This window comes from Pinus tabuliformis, chromosome 2_1 (genome assembly GCF_031772625.1).
Source record: "Pinus tabuliformis cultivar Carrire ecotype Pingquan chromosome 2_1, CPIR1, whole genome shotgun sequence".
Lineage (NCBI taxonomy): Eukaryota > Viridiplantae > Streptophyta > Pinopsida > Pinales > Pinaceae > Pinus > Pinus tabuliformis.
In genome coordinates, this window is record NC_142299.1 from 598,763,066 (window position 1) to 598,787,258 (window position 24,193).

Below are 24,193 nucleotides of genomic sequence, written 5' to 3' on the forward strand. Positions count from 1 at the left end.
GTGTATATGAAGAGTGCAAAGACCAAATTTAAATCACACACAAAAGTTAATGGATGTAGCAACCTATAGATTATACAGGATAATTTTGAGGGTGTATATGAAGAGTGCAAAGAACCTTGGTATCCGATATAGTGTTGTTTCATGATAAACATTCAACAAAAGAAGCATCAACATTCCGCCATTTTCCTATGAAATGTGACCATGAGTGCTAAACAATATTTAGTTGATCAATTGATGTTGCAGACCACCCTGGCAAATCCAATGCGTGAGTTCTGGAGATCAGATTCTATCCACAGATTCTGCTGGTGGTAATTTCCAATGATATTCAGATACATGGGCAGAGAGTCAGAGTTCCCAAATGTGAAGCAGTAAAATGTTATATTATTCTGTACACCTGAAATCTCCTTTGGCACTGGATACAGTGCCTAGTGTCTTTTGAGCGTAACACGAGAGAAATCAAAGAGCAGATTCATGGGTGTAAGCTCTGGAAATGGCACACTCTACCATATTGAACTAGGTTTTGCCCGTTCTCACATTGGTATTCACTTCCCTGAACTAGAGGTAACTGATTACCCTGATTTGTTGTTGTAGGAAGCCTTTGAATAGCATACAACCCTCCCCATTGGCTCGGTGCAGGACCAGAAAACCCTCTTGTGATGAAGGATGTAAGTAATTGACATAATGATATATCTTAAAGGGGTGATTGTAGATACGATCTATTTATAAATAGAGTGGTTTCAAAATGGTGTGCAAACCAAACATAATTAAATATATACATACGCGTTTTTGTCAATTCTTGAGACAATGAATGAAGTAAATATACATATAGAAGACCAAACTTATATATACAAACATGGATTGAAGAATACATTTAAATGGCCATGTATAGCATTCACAATTGGGTGGATAGCCCCACATGTAGCTTGAAGCAACATGATTGGAATAGCACAAAAAATTGTTGTATGTGTCTTCATACACTTAGTACAAAGCATATAAAGCAATTTCAAGATGTATCGAAGGTTGTCATCTTTGCAGTTTTCCCCATTTGAGTTTCTGGGGTGGTATTTATTGTTTTATATGGTTGATTCTTGTGTGATTGAGTTAATTAAATCATTGCCTGCTATGGATAATGTTGCCGAATAAGAACATAATGCATAATGCTGACGAATGAGTAAATGCGGCATTTCACTATGCATTTGTCATTACACACAAGGGAAGAAATTGTCTGTCTACCTCCCAAATACTCTCAGTGGGTATGCTCCTCATTCATCAGCTTTTGAAGTGCCTAGTTTAGCCCATATGCATGCTCCTTCAGACTAACAAATCATTTTAATGTTGCAGATTACAGCATGGACAATTTATCTCATGAAAACAGTAAGCTCATTGGATGTTAATATTGAATGCTACTATACAAATTGATTGCATGATGCTCATTTTTGAGAAAATTTTACATTTTATTATTAAGTACAAGAACTATAATACCTATAGTACAAAATCTATCTGCCATTGTAGATAAGGCAAGCAAATGTTAGGCTTACTCTCAAATAATGTCAGTGGGAACGTATGTCATTCATCACGTTGTGAGGTGCTTGGTTTAGCCCATATGTATATGCTCAAACGGAGAAACAAATTATATTTTTTGGCAAAATACAATATTGAGAATTTGACCGTTCCTATAAGAGCTTTCCTTGGTGCCTTACAAGACCTCATGGGCTTTTCCATAATATCTATTAATAAAGGGAACCTGCAATAATAAAATAGTACTTACAAAAGAATTCAAAAAATTCCAACAACTACACTACAAACATGACAAATCCTAGAAGAAACAGACACAAAGGATTATATGTAACAGGGGTGAGTACAAAAGAATTCAAAAATTCCAAACAACTACAATTCAAACATAGCAAGTCCTAGAGCGAACACACACAGAGGAGTACCTTCACTTTGGAAATATCTAGAGTGTTTGGAGTCTGGATAGGATAAAATTTGTAAAACCTCATGTTTTAAAAAGCAACTTTGGTCTCTGGACTCGTGCTCTTGATAGCCTTTTCCCTATCCTCCTGCACCTACAAAATGACAAATCATACTAGGCACCTTCCAAAATTGAAAAATTGAAATCACACGCAAAAGCTAATGGATGCAGCAATCCACAGATTATACATCATAATTTTGAGGGTGTATATGAAGAGTGCAAAGACAAAATTTAAATCACACACAAAAGCTAATGGGTGCAGCAATCCACAAATTATACAGGATAATTTTGAGGGTGTATATGAAGAGTGCAAAGACCAAACTTATATCTACATGCATGGATTGAAGAATACATTTAAATGGCCATGTATGGAATTCGCATTGGGTGGATAGCTCCACACATAGCTTGAAGCAACATGATTGGAATAGCACAAAAAAATTGTTGCTGATGTCTTCATACACTTGGTACAAAGCATATAAAGCAAGTTCAAGATGTATTGAAGGTTGTCATCTTTGCAAGTTACCCCGTTTGGGTTTTTGGGGTAATCTTTATTGTTTAATATGGTTGATTCTTGTGTGATTGAGTTGATTAAATCATTGCCTGATATGCATAATGTCGACAAATAAGAAAATAGTGCATAATGCTGATGAATGAGTAAATGCGACATTCTATTATTCATATGTCATTATAGGCAAGGGAAGCAATTGTTTGTGTACCTCCCAAATACTCTCAGTGGGTATGCTCCTCATTCATCATCTTTTGAAGTGCTTAGTTTAGCCCATATGCATGCTCCTTTGGACTAACAACTCGTTTTAACATTGCAGATTGCAACATGGACAATTTATCTCATGCAAATAGTAAGCTCGTTATTATGCTCTTAACTTGCAAGACAATACCAAAATACCAAATATGCAAAGAAATATACCCAGAACATAGAACAATGAGAAATAACAACAAGTATTTTATTATTCAGAGAGCAATGTTCACTTGCCTCTTTGAGGGGGCAACCTCCAATAGAGCTAAGCTCAATTACAAAATAAGACATGATGCTCCTTGAGGGGAGTCTCTATCCTTTATATAGGATTCATACATGTAATACCATGGGGCAATACCATGGTTCTTATTCATGCCATCTGTCTAATACCATGGCCCATTTGCAACTGTGGTCCCTTCATTAAATGCGGGTTAACCACTTACAATTATTAATATGGGCTTTGTTGACTCTTTACTTAACTATAACTATGACTCGATCCTATTACATAAATAAGGGGGTTACGGTGGGACCCTAACATGCCCTCCCCCATAAGAATATCCTTGTCCTCAAGGCCGAAGTTACGGAAACTGCTGAAGAATAGTGGTTGGTTCTTAGGTTGCATCTTCTGGAGAGGTGTCTTTCCACTTGACGAGGACTTCCTTGATCATGCGGCCACGCAGGTGCCGTTCTCGTGTGTCAAGAACCTGTTCAGGTTGGAGCCAGATTGACCCTTCTTCATCCAGTTCAGGTAGACTGGTTTGAATTCTGCAATTGTTCCCAATCACTTTCTTGAGGCATGAGACATGGAAAAATGGATGGATTTTTGCAGTGGGTGGCAAAGCTAGCTTGTAGGCAACTTCTCCAATGCACTGAAGTACTTTATACGGTCCATAGAATTTTGGAGATAGTTTCTGACACCCGTTGTCTTTGAGTGATGTTTGCTTATATGGTTGCAACCTCAAAAATACATGATCCCCTTCTTGAAATTGGCGTTCTGAGCGATGTTGATCTACCTGTTGCTTCATGCAGTTTTGAGCTTGATGAAGATTCTCTCTAAGGTGGTCCAGCATGGTTGTGTGTTCTGTAGGAGTTGATCCACTGCTTGTACCTTCGAGCATCCCTTGATATAAGAAGTAGGGGAAGGAGGGATTTGACCATAAACTGCTTCATATGGAGTCATTTTGGTGGTGGCATGATAGTTGGCGTTATACCACCATTCAGCTAGAGGTAACCACTGTACCCAGAGATGTTGCTTTTCTGAAGTGAAACACCTAAGGTAGGTTTCTAGACATTAGTTGACTGCTTCAGTTTGACCATCAGTTTGTGGATGATAGGAAGTATTAAGTTGTAGTTGGGTACCTTGTAGCCGGAAGAGTTCCTGCCAAAAGTTACTAGTGAAGAGCGGGTCACGATCAGACACAACGGAAGTGGGCACGCCATGCAATTTGAAGATCTGAACCATGAAATATTGACCAACCAAAGTCGGTGTAAAAGGGTGGGGTAGGGTGCAAAAATGAGCATACTTAGAAAGTCTGTCCACAACCACCATGATGACTGACTTGTTTCCTGAATTTGGAAGACCCGTAATGAAATCCATAGAAACCTCCATCCAGATTGAGGCCAGGATGGGTAATGGCTGTAATGTGCCTGGGGATTTGACTGTTTCTCCTTTGTGACGCTGACAGACGTCACATTCAGCTACAAAAGTAAGAATGTCCTTTTGCATGCCTATCCAAAAAAATGATCTTCGAGTGTGATCATACGTCTTCTAAAAGCCTGAATGTCCTGCAGTGGGAGATTAGTGCAATTCCTCCAAAATGTGGCTTTTGAGGGTGGATGTTGGTGATATTACAACTCTATCCTTGTAGTGAAGAATCTCATCCTGCCATGAGTAGCTCGCTGTGGAATTTGGATCCGCCTGCAATTTATTAATGAGTTGGGAGAGCCAAGGATGTGAAAACCATTCCTTGCGAGCCTCTTCAATCCATTTTGGAATGGGAAGGGAAATTGAGAGCAGGGTACTTTCCACCTCAAATTGGCGAGATAACACATCTGCTACAATATTTTCGCGCCCTTTCTTGTAAATTATCTCATAATCATATCCCATCATTTTGGCGAGCCATTTATTTTGTTGTGGTGAGGATAGGTATTGCTCCAAAAAATATTTAAGGCTTTGATGGTCTGTGCGAATTTGGAAACGTCGCCCCAATAAGTATGGTCGCCAGGTATCGACTGCATGTAAGATGGCCATCATCTCCTTCTCAATGTAGATTGTCCCAGATTCTTCCCACTTAGTTGTTGGCTCGTGAAGGACAAGGGTTGACCTTCCTGCATTAAGACCACCCCAATACCCGTACCTGAAGCATCACATTCAATCACAAAAGATTTGGTGAAGTCGGGTAGTGCTAAGACTGGAGTGGAACACATGGCATGTTCGAGAGTTGTAAAGGCCTATTATGCTTCATCATTCCAGAGGAATGATTTTTTCTTGAGGATTTGAGTGAGGGGCCTAGCAATGCGACCATAATTGCAGACAAATTTGCAATAGTAGCCTGTGATACCCAAAAATCCTCTGAGGCTCTTTAAGGTCTTAGGTTGAGGCAAATCTTGCATTGCCTGGATTTTTTTGGGGTCCACCCTGACACCTTCACGCCCGACAATGTGGCCCAAATACTCAACTTCTTCCATGCCAAAGGAACACTTGGACATCTTAACAAATAATTTATGCTTGCGGAGCAGTTGCAAGAGCAGATCTACATGTTGAAGATGTGCGGCCCAGGTGGGACTATAGATGAGGATGTCGTCAAAGAAAACAAGGACAAATTTTCTGAGATATGGTTTGAGCAGGTGGTTCATAAGGCTCTGAAAAGTGGATGGGGCATTACAAAGACAGAATGGCATGACCAGGAACTCATAATGGCCTTCATGAGTTCAGAAAGCAATCTTTGGAATGTCTACTTCTTTCATGCGAATTTGGTGGTAGCCTGAGCGAAGATCGAGCTTAGTAAATAATTGAACCCCATTTAATTCATCCAGCAAATTAGCGACAATCGGGATGGGAAATTTATCTTTGACTGTCAACTTATTAAGGGTCCTTTGGTCTCTGGACTCATGCTCTCGATAGCCTTTTTCCTAGCCTCCCGCACCTACAGAATGACAAAGCTTACTAGGCACTTGCCAAAATTGAAAAACTTAAGTCACACATAAAAGCTAATGGATGGAGCAATCCATAGATTATACAAGATAATTTTGAGGGTGTATATGAAGAGTGCAAAGACAAAATTTAAATCACACACAAAAGCTAATGGATGCAGCAATCCATAGATTATATAGGATAATTTTGAGGGTGTATATGAAGAGTGGAAAAACCAAACTTATATGTACATTCATGGATTGAAGAGTACATTTAGATGGCCATGTATAACATTCACGTTGGGTGGATAGCCCCACACATAGCTTGAAGCAACATGATTGAAATAGCACAAAAGAATGTTGTAGGTGTCTTCATACATGGTACAAAGCATATAAAGCAACACTACAACAAAACCCTATGATTAGCGTCCGTTTTTTCTTCCTTTTTTGCTTCTAGAGCCCATTTTTGGTGCTATTTGTGTCCATTTATCAAATATGGTGCAAAACTTGATGCAAAGTTTGCACCAAGTTTTTCACCAAGTATTACACCAAGTTTAGCACCAGGTATTGTAATAGGTTTTTCACCAGGTTTTACACCAGGTTTTATGCCAGGTTTTGTGCCATCCTTTGCACCATGTTTTGCATCAAGTTTGGCACCTAATTTTGTTTCACCAACTTTTGTATCGTTTATTGCATCCACTTTTTGCGCCTACACTTGCATCAACTTTTGCATCCTCTTTTGCATCATTTTTTAAATAATTTTTTGTATCCATTTTTACATCATTTTTTGCATCCTCTTTACGTCAAAATTTGCATCAGGTTTTGTGTCTCATATGGCATCTACTTTTGCATCGAATTTTTTTGCATCAACTTTTGCATCCTATTTTTCATCCATTGTTGCACCCATGTTTACATTCACTTTTGCATCCATTTTTGCATCTTATTTTTCATCTTCATTTGCTTTTTTTTTGCATCTATCATTACATCCACTTTTATTGTGACATTATTTGTGCCATGTTTTGTACTTACTGTTGTACCCACATTTGCTTCCAATTTTGCATCCACTTTTGTGTTGTATTTTGCATCTCATTTTGTATCTTCTTTTGCATCTACTTCCATTGCATCCATATCTTTTATCCAATTTTGTTTATGTTGTTGCACCCATGTTTGCATCCACTTTTTCATCCCTTATTGCATCTTGTCTTGCATCCAATTTTGCATCTTTTTTTGTATTTTTTTATTACATCCACTTTTGGTGTACCACAATTTGTACCATATCTTGTGCCTATCATTGAAACCCACATTTTCTTCCAATTTTGCAAGCACATTTTCATCCTCTTTTGTGTCTAAGTTTGCATCAATTATTTTTTTATGTTTTTTGCATCTCATTTTGCAACTACTTTTACATCCACTTCTGATGCGTCCAATTTTGCATCTAATTTTGTGTCCACTATTGTACCCATGTTTGGTCCATGTTTACATCCATTTTTGAATCCAAGCTTGCCTCCTTTTTTCATCCAAGTTTGTGACTTTTTTTTGGTTCATTGTTGTATCCACATTTATTTCACAACAATTCATGCTAAGTTTTATGCCTACTATTACACCCATGTTTCCTTCCACTTTTTCATCCATGTTTGCATCCTATTTTGTGTCCAAGTTTGCATATACTTTTTCATCAACTTTTGTGTCAATTTTTCTGTCTTGTTTTGCATCTACTTATGTTGTGTCCACTCTTCATCTAATTTTACGTCTATTGCTGCCCCATTTTTTTTTTTTACTTTTGCATCCATTTTTCAACACTCATATATTTTTTGCATTGATGATATTTCTTATGACATTAACAATTATGAACAATTGATGACAATGTCAATAATTATGACAATGATGATAATGAAGATGATGACGATGACATGAATTTTGATTATTATGATAATAAAAATGATGATAAATATGATGGAAGTTACAATGACAATGATGATGGCGATGCTAATGATCATGGACAATCTTCCCAATTTTTAAATATTGTCATGGTCATAATCATAATCATTATCTTTGGGGTCATCTTCCAAGTCATCATCATTTGATCATCATTATAATTATTTTCATCTTGGTAATCATCAACAACAATAATGGCATGAATGATGATTATGATGTTCATGACGAAGTTGACAACAATGATGATAGAAATTACATTAATTATGATGATGGGGATGATGAAAATTATAATGACGATGATAATGGTAGTGATGATGATGATCATCGATCATCTCTAAAAAATAAAGTTTTCATTTCTCTTGCATATATCATGTGTCCTAACAACCCTTTTTGAGCACTCGTAATATTTTTGGGTTGATGATATTTCTTACGACACCTATAATTATGAACAATTGACGAAAATGTCCATAATCATGATAATGATGATGATGATCATGATGATGATGATGATGACGATGACGATGACGATGACGACATGAATGATAATTATGACGATAATGTAATGATGATATTGATTGTGGTGATGATGATGATAATGAAGATGATGACACTCCCTCTAAACTAGGGAGGTACTCATAATGAGACAAAAAAGTACTCTCAAGTTGAGATATTCATATACGAAGGGATCTAGATTGATAAGCATCAACGATGATTTACATCATCATAGCCAACATTGTCAAAATAGAAAGGCCTTGACTAACAAGTTCTATCTCTCCATTAGATCATAGCACAATGTTGGGAGGCATAAATTTGGACACCACTGCCTCTTTAGGCACTTACCACACTAGGATGTTCATCAGGCATTTCCTCGCATGATCATTTCCTAATCCACTGTCATAATATTTGACACCAGGAAATGTCGATCCTCAGGACTATTCTTATCTTGGATTAATGTACTTGATTTATGGTGGTTAGTCTTAGTTAAAGCACAAATTCTCAAATAATATTGGTCCCAGATGTTTATCTAATCTACCATTCTCCCTACTGGTGTCTTTAGTAGGCTTACGAATGTTAGTCTCAGCCATAGTACATGACAAATGGATAATATGGTGTGAACGCTCACTCCCTCTCCACTAGGGAGGAGACATCCACAAACATAAACATTTCTCAAGAATACCCATCATTTTCATAGAGAATAACATCATTAATTTTTTTTCATCACATGACGCATTTATGATTAAGAATTCATAGATTTGTGCCAAAATATTCCCCCTTTTGTCATTTGTGATGAAAGAAAATCAAAAAGTGAAAGCCAAAATCATTAAAGATACACTATAATGATTTATCTAAGTCTAAACTCTAAGGTTGAAGTGAAAATTTATAGAAATATTATATCTATGAGTTGTTCAAAACTTATGAAAACCTTATTCCCTAAGACCTATATATAAGAAAAATCAATAGAAAGAAAAATAATGCCTAATGAATGGTAACTCATTTATTCACACCCTCTTTGGAAAACATATGAATATATACACTCCTAGTCACACTTGATCACATGTTTGTGATGGTTAAATCATGAAGTCTTCTTTTCCCCTTTCATTTTCACTTCATCATTTAAGCACCTAATTGAGGATCTAGGGATTTTTCTTGCCTAAGGGTTTCATCTGTACTCTTGGTTTACTTATGTCACATTACGGTTAATTATGTGACGGAGTGAAATACTTAAGTTTGTGGAGTTATTAGAACAGTGTATTAAGTTAGTCACCACAAACACATGTATTACATCTCATTGATCCACATGTGTGGGTTGGAGACTCATTGCTTGAGAACTTTAATGGATACTACTTTAGGGATTTGATGGTATATCTTACAAAATCTCTTGGTAAACATTGTGATTCATCCTTTCTTTTCCTCGAGACACTTGATAATATTGAAGTCACTCCAAATAATCCATGGAGATGGGGAGTATAAATTACTTGTGTTGGAAATAGAATTGAGAAATAGAGGTTTTCCATTTGTGATATTGGAGTCATATACATTGGATACATGGTAGTAGTCCTCGATGTCAATTAACTAAAATTATATTGTCATAATGTGAAAAGAGGTAAACATATTGGTAACCTTGATGTCCTTATCATTCCAAATAATAGCCATTCCACCCAAGTATATCTAGTCATCAATCACTACTACTTGGAAATTCCTCCCCCATTTGCTAGTTATATGAGGTAGAACCTCACTTAATATTTTTATTTCTTATATCGACATTATTGATGAGTGCTTTGCGTACCATTTTTATTTTAGGAGAATTTGTTTTCCTTTACTATTGAGGCCCCTTATGTTCTATGAGACTATATTCATGGAGAATTTACACAGAAAGGAAGTATAATGTGACTAAAAAAAACATGTTCCAAGATTTAAGTTCTTGGACAATGCCACTTCATGACTCCTAAATTTCCTTAGCCTAGGACTGAATGGTGAACTTAATAGCCTTAAGGGAAATTAACCAATGAAAATCTCAAAAAGAGGTGACTTTTGACTTTATCACATACAAGTTAATATACTAAAAAAAATATCAATAAAAATTTCATCAATCAATGAATCTTTAAAAAAAATATCCAAAACTATTTCATCAAGCAATGAATCATTACATTATAAATTACAATCTATAAACTTTTTGGGAACTTTTTGCTAAACCATGTTCAAAACCAACATATTTAATATTAATATTTAACAATAATATGGACAGTAACACATTTTCATAAATTAAATAACGTGTTACCAATCCTAAGAAATGTCACTAACATAAAACTAAAAAGCATGCAACTAATGGGAGTGACCACTCAAGGCCACCATAAGACAATTAATCTATTAAGACAAGGATTAATGGGGAAAAAATCTACAAAGGGCAAAGGAAAACCTATTTTAACTTTACTGTTTTATTAGGTGCAAGTTGAACATCTCAAGATATAATGAAGAGCATAATTAATTTTATTGCATTAAGAAAACCCAAGCACATTCTATAACTTAGCAAGGAAGAGATGTATAATACCCATCTCAGCGACACAATGCATGGCATTAAGTTACTTTTTTATATATAATTTAAACTTATATCATAAAATCACAAATTTAGCATGAGTTTAAAATCCATTTTTATAAAAAGAAAATATAAATTTTGTTATAAAAAAAACCAAAAAATAAATATATTTTTTTAGAAAATAAAAAAAAAAACTAAACTGAATATATATTAAAAAAGAAAACTACACTTGAGCAAATAAATTTTATTTTTTTTCAATTTAAAATAATTTTTAGAAATTTTTTAAACACTCCCCTCCATTCTAAGAAGCAAAAATAATAATAGAAATAAGGATGCACCAAAAATATTCCTTTCCTTGGTAATTGTTTCCCACCATTCATTCCACTCACTCGAGTTATTTCATAAAACAGAGATAAGTTTTATTTCACACTCTTTTGGCAAAGCCTATTGAGCTTCTTTTATGATATATCTATTCCTTGATGGAGTCCTTGATATATTGATCAAATTTTGATTCTTTGGAGATTAATTAGAGCAAAGAAAACATGGGTACTCTTAATTTCAAGTTCAATGCCTCTAATGGTGGACACGAGGCAAGGGAGGGGTTGCTATCGTGGTCATAACTCCAAGTTCACTGTATCTGATGGTGGACAAGGCAAGGGAGGGGGTTGTGGTCATGGTCATGGTCGTGGAGTTTTCTCTTTTACATTATATTTAGGGAGCTCAAAGCAATTTGAATGGAATCATTGTTGTCACTAAGTATAATGGATTAAGTGTGATAATGGATAAAATGAAGTAATTATTTGTGAGAATTTGTTCTTGAATGAACATTAGGATCCATTTTATTATAGAGAAAAGTACATGCATTAAAAACAACTCATTATTTCATGTGACATTCATATTATATGCGACTTATTTTTCATTAAAAACAATTTACTTTTTCATGTGACATTCTTTTTTTGTTAAAATTTCTTCTATTTCTAATCTAAATTACAATTGTAATTTGAAATAAAGTTTCCATTAAATATTAATTTACCAATTGTGCATGGAAATCATAAGAAACATTCACAATATAATATGAAGAACAAATGGGTACATACTTCATATGAATTAAAAAATGCTTCTACTACTTAATGTGAATTACAAGAGTAATCTTAGTTGGATCTCCAATATATCTTAAGCCATAGTTTCATTTTATTTTTAGTACTATTAAATGTTATTATGTCCTACCTCATTTTATTGTTAGCATTGTAATAAAAATATGCATTTTTCTATAGAATTATTACTAACATGTAATATTGATTTTTTTTTTCCAGAACGCTACAGGTAATGACCACGAAGATGATGATATAGACTATGTTTAGATTACATCATATATCTGAGATGATGATGATGAGGATGGTGATGGCATTGGTGATGATTATGTGGATGATATTATCAGGATGGTCAGGATGATGATCATGGAAATGATCATGAGGATGAGCTTGACTATGATTTTCGTGGTGCTAGCTAGCCATGCGTTATTTTTTATATTTAGTTGGATGTCTTAATATGGTAATCATACATTTGAATTTTAGTTGATTTGAATAATTATGATGATACTATCGGTACTATCTTGTTACCTTATGAATATGTTGAAAATTGTTTACAGATTTTTTATGAAGAATTGTTGTGTATGATGAGATTCCTATTTTTTTATGGACGTTGTGAATTTACCTTAGCATAATGATATCTATGAAACATTTTTATTTGCTAATCATACATTGAATTTTAGTTGATTTGATTAAATATGATGATGATATTATCATTTTTACCTTGTTATTTTATGTATATATTGAAAATTATCAACATTATTTTGATGGAGAACTATTATGTATGATGATATTACTATCTTTTGATGGATGTTGTGAATTTACCTTAGAATAATGGTGTTCATGAAATACTTTGATATGATAATCACACATTTGAATCTTAGTTGATTTGACTAAAGATGATGATGATATTATTAGTATTATCTTGTTACTTTATATATGTGTTGAAACTTGTCAATGCTTTTTGATGGAGAATGATTATGTATGATGATATTACTATTTTTGGATGTAATGTTGTGAATTTACCTTGGAATAATGATATTTGTGATAAGTGTTGATTTAGTAGTAATATATGTATATTGAAAATTGTCAATGATTTTTTGATGTAGAACTGTTAGATATGATGATACAACTAAATTTTTTATGAATGTTGTCAATTACCCTTAAATTTGTTTACAAATACTAAGTTATTAATTTGAATTGTGATATCTTCTTAAATGTGTTATACATGAAAATACATCCTCATCATCTTGGAGGAGAATACTATGTTGTTGGTTGAAATACCCTTTTCTCCTAAACTATATAAAACTATAATACAAGTTATGTACCATGAGGACCACGTTATCCTAGTCTATAACAAGTTGTCCCCTTGATCTAACTTTTGTTACCAAAATTCTCACATTAGAGGAATTTTCAACTCAAAAATAACCACCTAAGAAAAAATTAAGAAACCAATAAAATAATTTCATGTAGACAATTTTTTAATATATCATTTTTATTATTCTTTTACCAAAATTACCTAAATAAATATCACATTTATCAAAATCACTGTATATGTATTTTATATTTAAATTAATATATTAGCACAAGATTTAATCAAATTTAAATTAAAAAAGGAAATTTAAATTTAAATTTAAATTACCCAAATAATGTCACTTTTATGAAAAATAACCATCTATATGTATTTTATATTGAAATTAATTTATTAATACAAGATTTAAGAAAATTTAAATTTAAAAGGAAAATTTAAAATATAAATTAAAGTTAAATTTAAATTTAAATTTAAGTTACTCAAATAAATGCACTTTTATCAAAATAACCATATATTTATATTTTATATTTAAATTAATTTATCAATACAAGATTTAATAAAATTTAAATTAAGAAAGTAAATTTAAAATTTAAATTAAATTTAGGATTTAGGATTTTATATTTAAATTTATTTATTTAGCACACCATGATTTACCTTTCATTGAAAATATTCTCTATATTCTAATTATTATAGATTAAGATATTAATTGTATTTTTAATATTTAATATAGTTTTGGGTCACTTGGGCACCATTCACAGTTAAATTAGGTAAGTTACATTATTAAAAAAAAATCCAGTGCTTAGTCACACCTGTATGTCTTTTAAATTTTAAAGGATTTTGATTGGCTTACACATTATGACGTGGAAATTCAAGGTTAACATTTTAAAATGAAAATTCCTCTAATGCGAGGAAAAAATCTCGAGTTAACTAGAATTTGACACTCATGTTCACTTTCGGAAACTCATATGGCGGAATGTGATCTCTCTATCTTCATCTTTAGATTTTTCCTAAAAAATAAAAGCATACAAAAGTGGGAAAGGGCCATAAAGCATGGGGAAGCTTTTTCCTAAGCACAAAAGCATCTAAAAAGTGGAAAATGCCATTTTCATATGAGGAAACATTATTCACCCAAAAGATTTTGCCAAAATTGATCTAATGAGGAATTTGAGAAATCTTCATAGCCTTCACTTTCCTATATATTGGAGGCTTGGAGAAAGGATGGGAATTCATGTATTGTCACCTGAGATCTATCTTGAGAGGGAGAGCTTTGGAGCTAGGAGTTGGGGGAGGTGTTGTTGCAACTGCATCTGATGGTTGTAACTTTCCTCCAAATCCTTTATTAATATAGATCAATTGTTCTTCCTTCCATATGCTACTATTCATTCTTTACTTATCATATTTAACTAATGAATGGATAGGATTTTGGTTTATATTTATTTATTCAGTAATATTTACATGTTTATGATAGTTTCATTATCAAGATATTATGTTGTGAAGTTTTCTTTGTTCTCTCTCTTGTGTGTAGGACCAAGATTTGGAGCTAGCTAGGAGCACTTCGCAGCTAGACAAAAAAATCCAACAAGACTTGCATGCGAGGACTCACATGAATTCATTCTCCTTTTCTTAATCTATACTCTACATCTTGATTTACTAAGAATCCTGAGCCTTAGAACAACCTTTCTCTTAATTAGTCTATCCTAGGTTTCTGGGATAGACTGATAGGGTTTTATGTTCATCTAACTGTGCATTAAATCCTACAACAAAATGATATTTAGAAACTGTAATATATTTCACTATGTAATAAAATTAGTAAAATGGAAATAAAAGTAAAACTCTAAGTAAGAAGCCAATAGTGAATGTAACCATCGATGCAAAATTGGGAGTAGAATTGGATGTTAAACTAGCCATCAAAACAAGATGCAAATAATGACACAGAAGGGTTTTAAAGTAGAATTAAAAAAGGGTGCAAAACTAGACACAAATAAGGGAACAAAATATGGCATACAAAAAGATACCAAATTTGGCACAAATGAGGATGCAAAAATGGACACAAAAATGAGGATGCAAAGAATGGTGTAAAATTAGGATGCAAAATTGGGTGCAAAAAGGATGTAAAAAAATACACAAAACAAGATGCAAAATGGGACTAAAAAAGGGTGAAACTAAGGATGCCAAAAATGATGCATAACTAGATGAAAATTCAAACTAAAATCTAGGTGCAAAATGAGATGCAATTGTGGACACAAAATGTGGCAGAAAAAATGATGCTAATTTGGATGCCAAAAAGGATGCAAAATTAGACACAAAAAGGATGCAAAATTGGACATAAAAAATGGTGAAAATTTGGACACAAAAGTAGAAAAAGTGGTGCGAAAATGGGCATAAAAATGGCTCAAATTTGGATGCAACATTGGATGCAAAATGAGGTACAACAAATGATTCAAAACTTGGTGCAAAAACAAATGCAAAAGTAGACGAAAAAATGGCTCAAAATTAAACGTAACATTAGACACAAAATGAGATTCAAAGGTGGATGCAAGACATGGTTCAACATAGGGTGAAAATTTAGATGCTCAAAAGGATGCAAAATTGGATGCAAGAAATGTTGTTAAAAATGATGCAAAATTAGGTGCAAAATAGGATGCAAAAAAGGGAGACAAATGAAACAAAAAAGTGGATGAAAAAAATGGTGCAAAAATGGATGAAAATTTTGGCACTAAATCAGATTCAACATATGGTGCAAAATTAGATGCAAAAAATGGTGTAAAAAAATGTAGAAAAATTGGCGCAAAAATAGATGTAAAAATAAGTACAAAATTAGAAGCAAAAAATGGCATAAGACTAGATGCAAAAACTGACACAAACTAGATGCAAAAGAAGGCACTAAATCAGATGCAAAAGATGGTGTAAAACTCGATGCAAATTATGACACAAAAATAGAAGCAAAGAATGGCACAAAACAGGAAGCAAAAAATGATGCAAAAATAGATGCAAAAAATGGCACAAAACTAGAAGCAAAACCTGTTGTAAAACCAAATGAAAATCTTGGTGCAAAATATGATGCAAAATTTGGCGTAAAAAAAGATGCAAAATTTGGCGCAAAAAAATGACGCTTTAAAAATTGTACAATAGAGCCAGATTTAGCACCAGGCTGCTCATCCCAATGGAGAGAAAAATACACTAAAATCTGGTGCTAAATCTGGCGTAAATTACCCATTTTGTTGTCAAGTTCAAGATGTATCAAAGGTTTTCATCTTTGCAAGTTGCCGCATTTGGGTTTCTGGGGTAATCTTTATTGTTTAATATGGTTGATTCTTGTGTGATTGAGTTGATTAAATCATGTCCTGCTATGGATAATGTCGATGAATAAGAACATAATGCATAATGCTGAAGAATGAGTAAATGCGGCATTTTATTATGCATCTGTCATTACACGCAAGGGAAGCAATTGTCTGTCTACCTCCCAAATACTCTCAGTGGGTATGCTCCTCATTCATCAGCTTTTGAAGTGCTTATTTTATCCCATATGCATGCTCCTTCGGACTAACAAATCATTTTAACTTTTCAGATTGCAACATGGACAATTTATCTCATGCAAATAGTAAGCTCGTTAGATGATAATATTCAATGCTACTATATAAATTGATTGCACGATGCTCGTTTCTGAGAAAATGTTGCATTTTATTATTAAGTATAGGAACTATAATACCTTTGGTACAAAATCTATCTGCCATTGCAGACAAGGCAAGCAAATGTTAGGTTTGCTCTCAAATACTATTAGTGGGCCTGTATGTCATTCATCAAGTTGTGAGGTTATTTGTTTAGCCCATATGTATATGCTCAAATGAAGCAAAAAAATATATTTTTTGGAAAAATAAAATATAGAAAATTTGACCATTCCTATAAGGAGCTTTCCTCTGTGCCTTACAAGACTTCATGGACTTTTCCATAATATCTATTAATAAAGGGAACCTACAGTAATAAAATTAGTACTTAAAAAAGAATTCAAAAAGTCCAAACAACTACACTTAAAACATAGAAAGTCCTAGAATGAACACACAGAGGAGTACCTTCACTTTGGAAATATCTGGAGTGTTTGGAGTTTGGACAGGATAAAATTTGTAAAACCTCATGTTCTCAAAAGCATCTTTGGTCTCTAGAATCGTGCTCTCGATAGCCTTTTTCCTAGCCTCCCGCACCTACAGAATGAAAAAGCTTACTAGGCACTTGCCAAAATTGAAAATTTTAAATCACACACAAAAGCTAATGGATGCAGCAATCCAAAGATTATACAAAATAATTTTGAGGGTGTATATGAAGAGTGCAAAGACCAACGATTCAGGGTCCCTCGGTTATGTGCAAGAAATGCCTGCCTGAGGGGTGTGTAAGTGCCCAAAAGAAAACTGAAATGCGTGCTAGAGTCCACCATGATCTGCCCGACACTCATGTTGTCGAGCAAGAAGACAGTTGGCGAGATTAACAGCAACCGACGTCCAACCTTGATGTTGTAGAGCTTGATAGTGTAGGCCACTCTATTGAAATAGGGCAGAGGAATGGATTGGGTATACAGGGGTGTGTAATGGAGATATTTCGAAAATGGGGAGTCTCTGAACATGAGAATAATTGTGGATTGTGGGTAGAGAACATGATCCAGAATGTAGTAGGAAATGAATGACAGAGAGCCCTGGCTGAGACCCATGAGACCCAAGGTGTTGGGTACCAATAATGGCACGCACTCGAAGATGAAATTGGGCATTTTTAGAACAGGGGAACTATGGATTGGAATGAGGTTCACAATATCGGAACCAAGGACCCCGTCTACGAAGGTCCCATCGGCATAAGAGTAGAAGTATTGGTGGAGGTGATTGTTGTTAGAGGTTGTGGGAACTGGAAAATTGTTGGTCTCTTTTGTGTAGACGAATGAGCTACAGGGGATAGGTCGGTAAGAGGTGGAGAGAATGAGGTTGAACGTGGAACCAAGAGCCAATAAGGGATTGCATTCCAACCATTACAACTTGTTGCTTGTATCAACCACCATTTCTTGTTTCTGAGGTGGGTTTCCCTCGACAATGCCTGTTGAACATGGAAATAACCCTGCAACTAGACACAGGGAAGGACTTAGCAATAGAACACGTATGTATATATTCGAAGGTAACCAGAGGACCTTTTGCAGAATTGTAAAGGGTTCAGAACACATTACCTATATCGAAGGATTCAATTGCCTTCCTCGCCCTTGAATTGTAGAACAACCTGAGGACCTGCAGGCAAGACAAGAAACAGATAATTAGCTAGATTAAAGAAAACAAAAAAATAATGAATAGGCTTAGGGTTCGCTGCACCCAGTGGAGCCACCAAACAGAGTTGAAAGAATTGCAGATGGGACTATGGTTATAATAGTGCAAATCAAGATTTAGTTGACTTGACAGTTAGTAGCATCTAATGGTGGAAAAATATTTAATCGTCTAACAATGGATCTTATGGTCAGGATTATGACAGAAAGGCAGTTGGAGGAGTCGATTTTAGAGGGGAACACCTTATGGCATAATTACCGCGAAAAATGTTTTATACATATTATAATGTGTGTCATATCATTTATCATTTAGATATAGTAGTGTATATGTATATATGCCCCATATCATTAAGAGAGATGAATGCACAACAACGGTGTTCTGCTCAAAAGTTGGCAATTAACCAAGTTGTATTTTTTCAGTCTATTCACAATGGTTTTAGCTCCTCGATCTTGCCTGAGAAATTACATTTTTTCTAGGTGAATTTTAGCTCAAATCCACCACTGTGACATCCATCAAATAATTTATAAGCATCATTTCATCAAACATTTGGTGGACAATTGATAATTTTTTTGTCTTGTTTTCAATAGTGGACCAATCAAGCCCAGATTTGAAACTTATGCTCTGATACAATTTCTGATGTCCTCAACCTCCAACTAGGAAACATCACATATCAATAACCAAAAATTCATTAAATAATTTAGAAATAATCATGCATAAGTACACCCATCAGTTAATTGACCAATTCAACTGCCAATAATCCTTTCCTGAATTTAATAGACGTTTGTATATTTAATGAACAATTAACACAACAATTAGAGTTTAGTATACCAAACCATAATCATCAAAACTGCATAAATGCATGGCCAATTTGTATTTTGATACACTAGGGTAACTCATACAGAATAATATATTTATCCAATTAGTCATAAAATACCATGTAACAACAGGTTAATATCGTAAAGTAACACATGGTCTATTTGCCAACAAAATAACTAGAAATTACATGCATACATACATACATACATACACACACACACACACATCCCAAATAACTATGCACAAAGAAGTACATTGCGGGATCTTAAATGTTTTAAATAAAAAACCTTAAACCTAGGATTTCATATTACAATTCCATAAATAAAATAAAATATAGTAAAGACGGGGCACCGTGGCACATATAATAATTCCAGAACTTCTAACACAATATGGTACATGGGCACTTATCTGTATAAAATCATTGATTGACTATGGGTTCTTTGTGTTCCACCCTATCGTAGACCATGTTATTCGAGAATTGCAACCATGGGTCACTCTCGAGCTGGGATTGCAAGTAAACAAGAAATAGTAAATGAAAATAACCATACATCTATGGTTAAGGTGTCAACCCAACAATCATGTTCTCCAGGACTTGAGGCACCTTCCAGGCTATCTGCCAAGGTTCCAACCCACAACCGTGCTGCTCCATAGCTCCAAGCACCCTCTAGGTCATATCAATTGCAAGAATCCAACCCAACAACCATGTTGCTCCAGGCTTATAGGAATCCTTTAGGAATAAACATAATAGCTCCCAGCTAGTATCAAAACCCATGTTGGGTCCTTCATTTTTTAGGGATAGGATTTTGAAACATTTTGACCAAGTCTATCCAAAGGGAATTTACAGAGGAAACAACCGAGGGAAAGACAGAAGACACACTAAGATCTGTCAGACACTGATTTTGGTAAGAAGAAAATATCAGGACATGCAAGCACAACCGAACTGAAAAGGTTGTCAAGGAGAAATAGAGTAGTGGCAACCGAGCCACAAAAGTAGCCAAGGAGGAAAGTGTGTGACATTTGAGGAAGAGATTGGTAGTTCAGGAGAGCAGAGTTTATAAAAGATAAAGGAAAAGAAAATAAGAAGGAGGTGAAGCCCATATGTCAAGTTGTTGTCACTGAGTCTATTGGACTTAACCTTCTTTTATGTGTCTCTAATTCTGAGCTACTTTGTATGTTGATTCTTCTGTTCCTAATTGAAGGGTCATAGCGCCAAAATGTAGTAATGATTTAAGTTAATGGGAAGAGTTTGGGATTTCTCTATGTTTCTGAATGTGTTAGTTTGCATGGGTGTCTTTAAAAAAAAATATTATGAATGAATGTAGATGTATTCTATTCCTTTGGATTCTTTACAAGCTACACTTTGCGATGGTCATATGTCAGATGCCATGATTTCTAGAGTAGATGAGAATGATAATCTTTGTGTGACTCTCCTTGATACCTAATCCTAATCCTTATCCTAGTAAGGTCGCGGCATGCCTGAGATGAGATGCCTTACATGCCTTGAGTAAGGTCAAAATGTCACCATTACGCTAGACTACATTGAATCGTTTATTGGCCCCTATGTTTGAACCCAGGGTCTCCTTTTACATTCTTCTGCCAACAAATGGTTTCTTTGTCGGGACCTGAAATATCTTAAAGGGATCTGGAGCATGATGTCAAGGAATTTAAGAATGATATTTAGGATAGGTGGCATGAGAAAGTACAACGGTTTATTTCTCAACAAGCGCATCTCCATCACAAAAGTGTGACGCAAGTGAAGGAAGAAGTTTTGCGAAGCCTGAAAGTGATTAGTATGAGATATTTTGGTGTAATGTCATAGAATATGTTTACAATTGGTTGCTAAGGTTACATATAAAAGAATATTGACAACCAGAGTAGATCTCCCCATACCTAGACTTGAGCTGACCTAGTTACTTAGGGCGTTGATTTCTGGGAACAAGCTACTTTAGAAGGATACATTATCGGGTTTTTTGCAAAAGGCCATCTATTCTTTTCCAAGGTCGAGGTTGTGTTCAATTCAAGGTTGCAAGGAAGGCTAATGAAGGATTTTTCATTGTGGATTAAAGCTTTAGTGGTGGAAGAGATGTTGGTTCTTATCAATGGCCAATCTATGACCACTTAAATCCTCATCACTGAGGGAGGGGTATAGGGGGAGGAATGTTACCTAGATGCGAGCTATAAAAATATTGGAGATATGGATGCAAATGACTTTTAGAGGGCTATATATATGAGGAAAGAAAGGAGGGCGTGGATAGTTGAGGAATGGCAAGAGAAGGCTTTGCAGAAGATTCATAGACGGCAAAGGGAGTTGCACCAATTAGGAGTGGTGTTGAGTAGCCCAGAAGCATGAGAAGGAGGAGTAAGTCAATAGGAGTTGTAGAAGGAGGAGTAAGTCAATAGGAGTTGTGGAATGAAGGGGCTAGAGATAAGGTAAGGAATCAATCAACAGGATAGGTCGGAATCGCTACAATAACGTAGTTCAAAAGAAACAGTAGAGATTTCCTCCCACCAGGAGAGATGGAGACACCAGATGGATCGGGCCTTACAGGCCAAAGGGAAGGCTAGAAATGATAACATGCAATTCACTATGAGGAGGTTGCTTTCTAAATATTATGCACCTTGTGAGAATAATAACTTTTTTCCCAACATTTTAGTTAGCACTTCCCTTGACCTTACCATGGAACTTTATCAAAACCTTGATCAATTTCTCTATAAGCTAGTTAGAATTATAAAGGTTCACAAAGTATATAATACCTACAAGACTGGTATCTTTGGTGGTAGAAATAGTAGTTTTAATTTGGTTCTTCAAGGTTCATTGCAACCTGGTTCATAAGACTTCATACTTGTCTCACCAGTTCAACCATGTATGTCTAGCAACATGACGGGATGTTTTACTTGGTATCCTGGGTTCTTTGGGAAAGGGAATGAGGATTTCGAGATACATTGGTACTTGTGTTAAGCTATCTGCAGTGCTTGACGAACTCTAAATGCCAATAAGATAATTAATTTCATACCACTCTCGAAGAAAGAGTGTTGAGGTGGTTCATCAAGTGGTCTGACCTACAGCAAAATCCAACAATAGATGAAGTTCAGTGGGAATTCATTCAAGAATTCAAACTTCCACAAAATAACCAATAGGGGTTATCTGAACTGTTGGACATCAAGAAGTGAGAGGGATAAACTAAGTGGGAAATGGTACAAAGGTTTAAGGATTCCACTGGCAAGTTGAGTTACCCCATTGATCCCAATCACTAGCGGGATTAGTTCATCAAATCACTATTTCCACTCTCTTGCATACCATTGGCTCAACAGAAGATTGACATCCTACAAGATGTGCTTGAAAAAGAAATTATGATCGATGCTATGGAAAGATATCCACACAAACATTGAGGAGGATTGGTTTCCAATGATCCTACTCTCATAGGATTGTAATATCAAATCGTGTATCTGACAGAGAAGCTCAGGGACATGCACCCATTGAGACCTATGCGACCTCACATGTGATGTACTAACTTCTACATTGAAGGGAATCATGCCACGGAGTGCCCAAGATTGAGGGGGGTAATCACTCCCTCTGTACCGGCAGGGCCCTCTACATCCTTGCCCACCGCTGGAGTTGTACATATTGGTATGCAAGGTTTATACCCAAGCCACAAATAGTTTCATTCCTTTCCTAACCAGTAGGTTGCATCTCTGAATGAATAGTATGAAATATGTTGAGCATATGGACATATTCCATGCCTCTATCTAATCTTACATAAATATTCAAATTTCCCAAACAATGTTTTTGTGAATTTTGTGGCTCGATGACTCATGACACTAATCAATGTAGGGCATTAGATGCTTTAACTGAATGGTTGGATCATTTTGCCTTTAGGATTAATGAAGCTCCTCGAGGGTGAGGAGGTGGAGGAGGCAGAAGTCTTATTCGTTGCTATAATTGTGATCAGGAGGGGCACATTGCAAGAGACTACCGGTTACCTAGAAGATAATGGTGCTCATAGTGTAGAGTCAACATGCATGCAATAGAGGATTGCTTGGAAATAATAACTATATGGGAGGAGCGCAACTAGAAGAGGGGAGAGAATTTGATTAATAGATATACATGGGAACCCGAACTAGCATTGATGTCAAACATTAACATAGTCACCTAGGGGAGAAATAAGACCAAAGATAACTCTAGGGCCGCCAAACAACCAAGCATCATAAATATTTCCTCACGAAGGCATTCGTATGATTCCAACCAACAGAAGGAGTACTATAAAGAGGCCAAAAAAATCTTCAATGAACTGGTTCTGATTGATGGCACCCAAGGAGAGTAACTATAACTTTTGATAGCCAAAAGCCAAAAACTACCAGAAAATAATTCCAAATTGTAATAGAATGGTTCAAGTTGCTCTTGCATATCATGAATGACAAACAAATGTGAGGAAAATTGCGGAAGAAGCTTAAATATGTTTTCAAATATGTGGAGCTATTAGAAGGGATCGTCTTTGCCAATTTTCCTAAAAGGAATCCTAGATGAGTGTGAAGGAAAAAGACAAGGATATAGATGGAATTTTGTGTTGATGACTAAATCACAAGGTTCCAAATCAAGGACACTATGTTAGATTTGGTTTCAAATGCCAACATTTTACCAAGGAAGCCCTAAGTTGGCATTCTCCCTGACTCAGTTGCACTTGGTGAATCGGTATTATATCCTCCTAGTTGGAAACCTAGAAGACGTGGAAGTATACATAGCAGGGGTAAAAACATATGCATACTTTGAGGTCATAGACAACATGGGACAAAAAGACGCCTATACAACATTTTTGGGGATATATTTGGCCTTTGAAAACTATGCAATGATTGACCCAAAG

At 35.1% G+C, this 24,193-nt stretch overlaps 1 pseudogene; it reads right to left on the reverse strand.

Moving 5' to 3' along the window:
• Positions 1-227: 227 nt before the first annotated feature.
• On the reverse strand, positions 228-19,983 carry LOC149201877 (aspartic proteinase PCS1-like; annotated as a pseudogene).
• Positions 19,984-24,193: the final 4,210 nt, after the last annotated feature.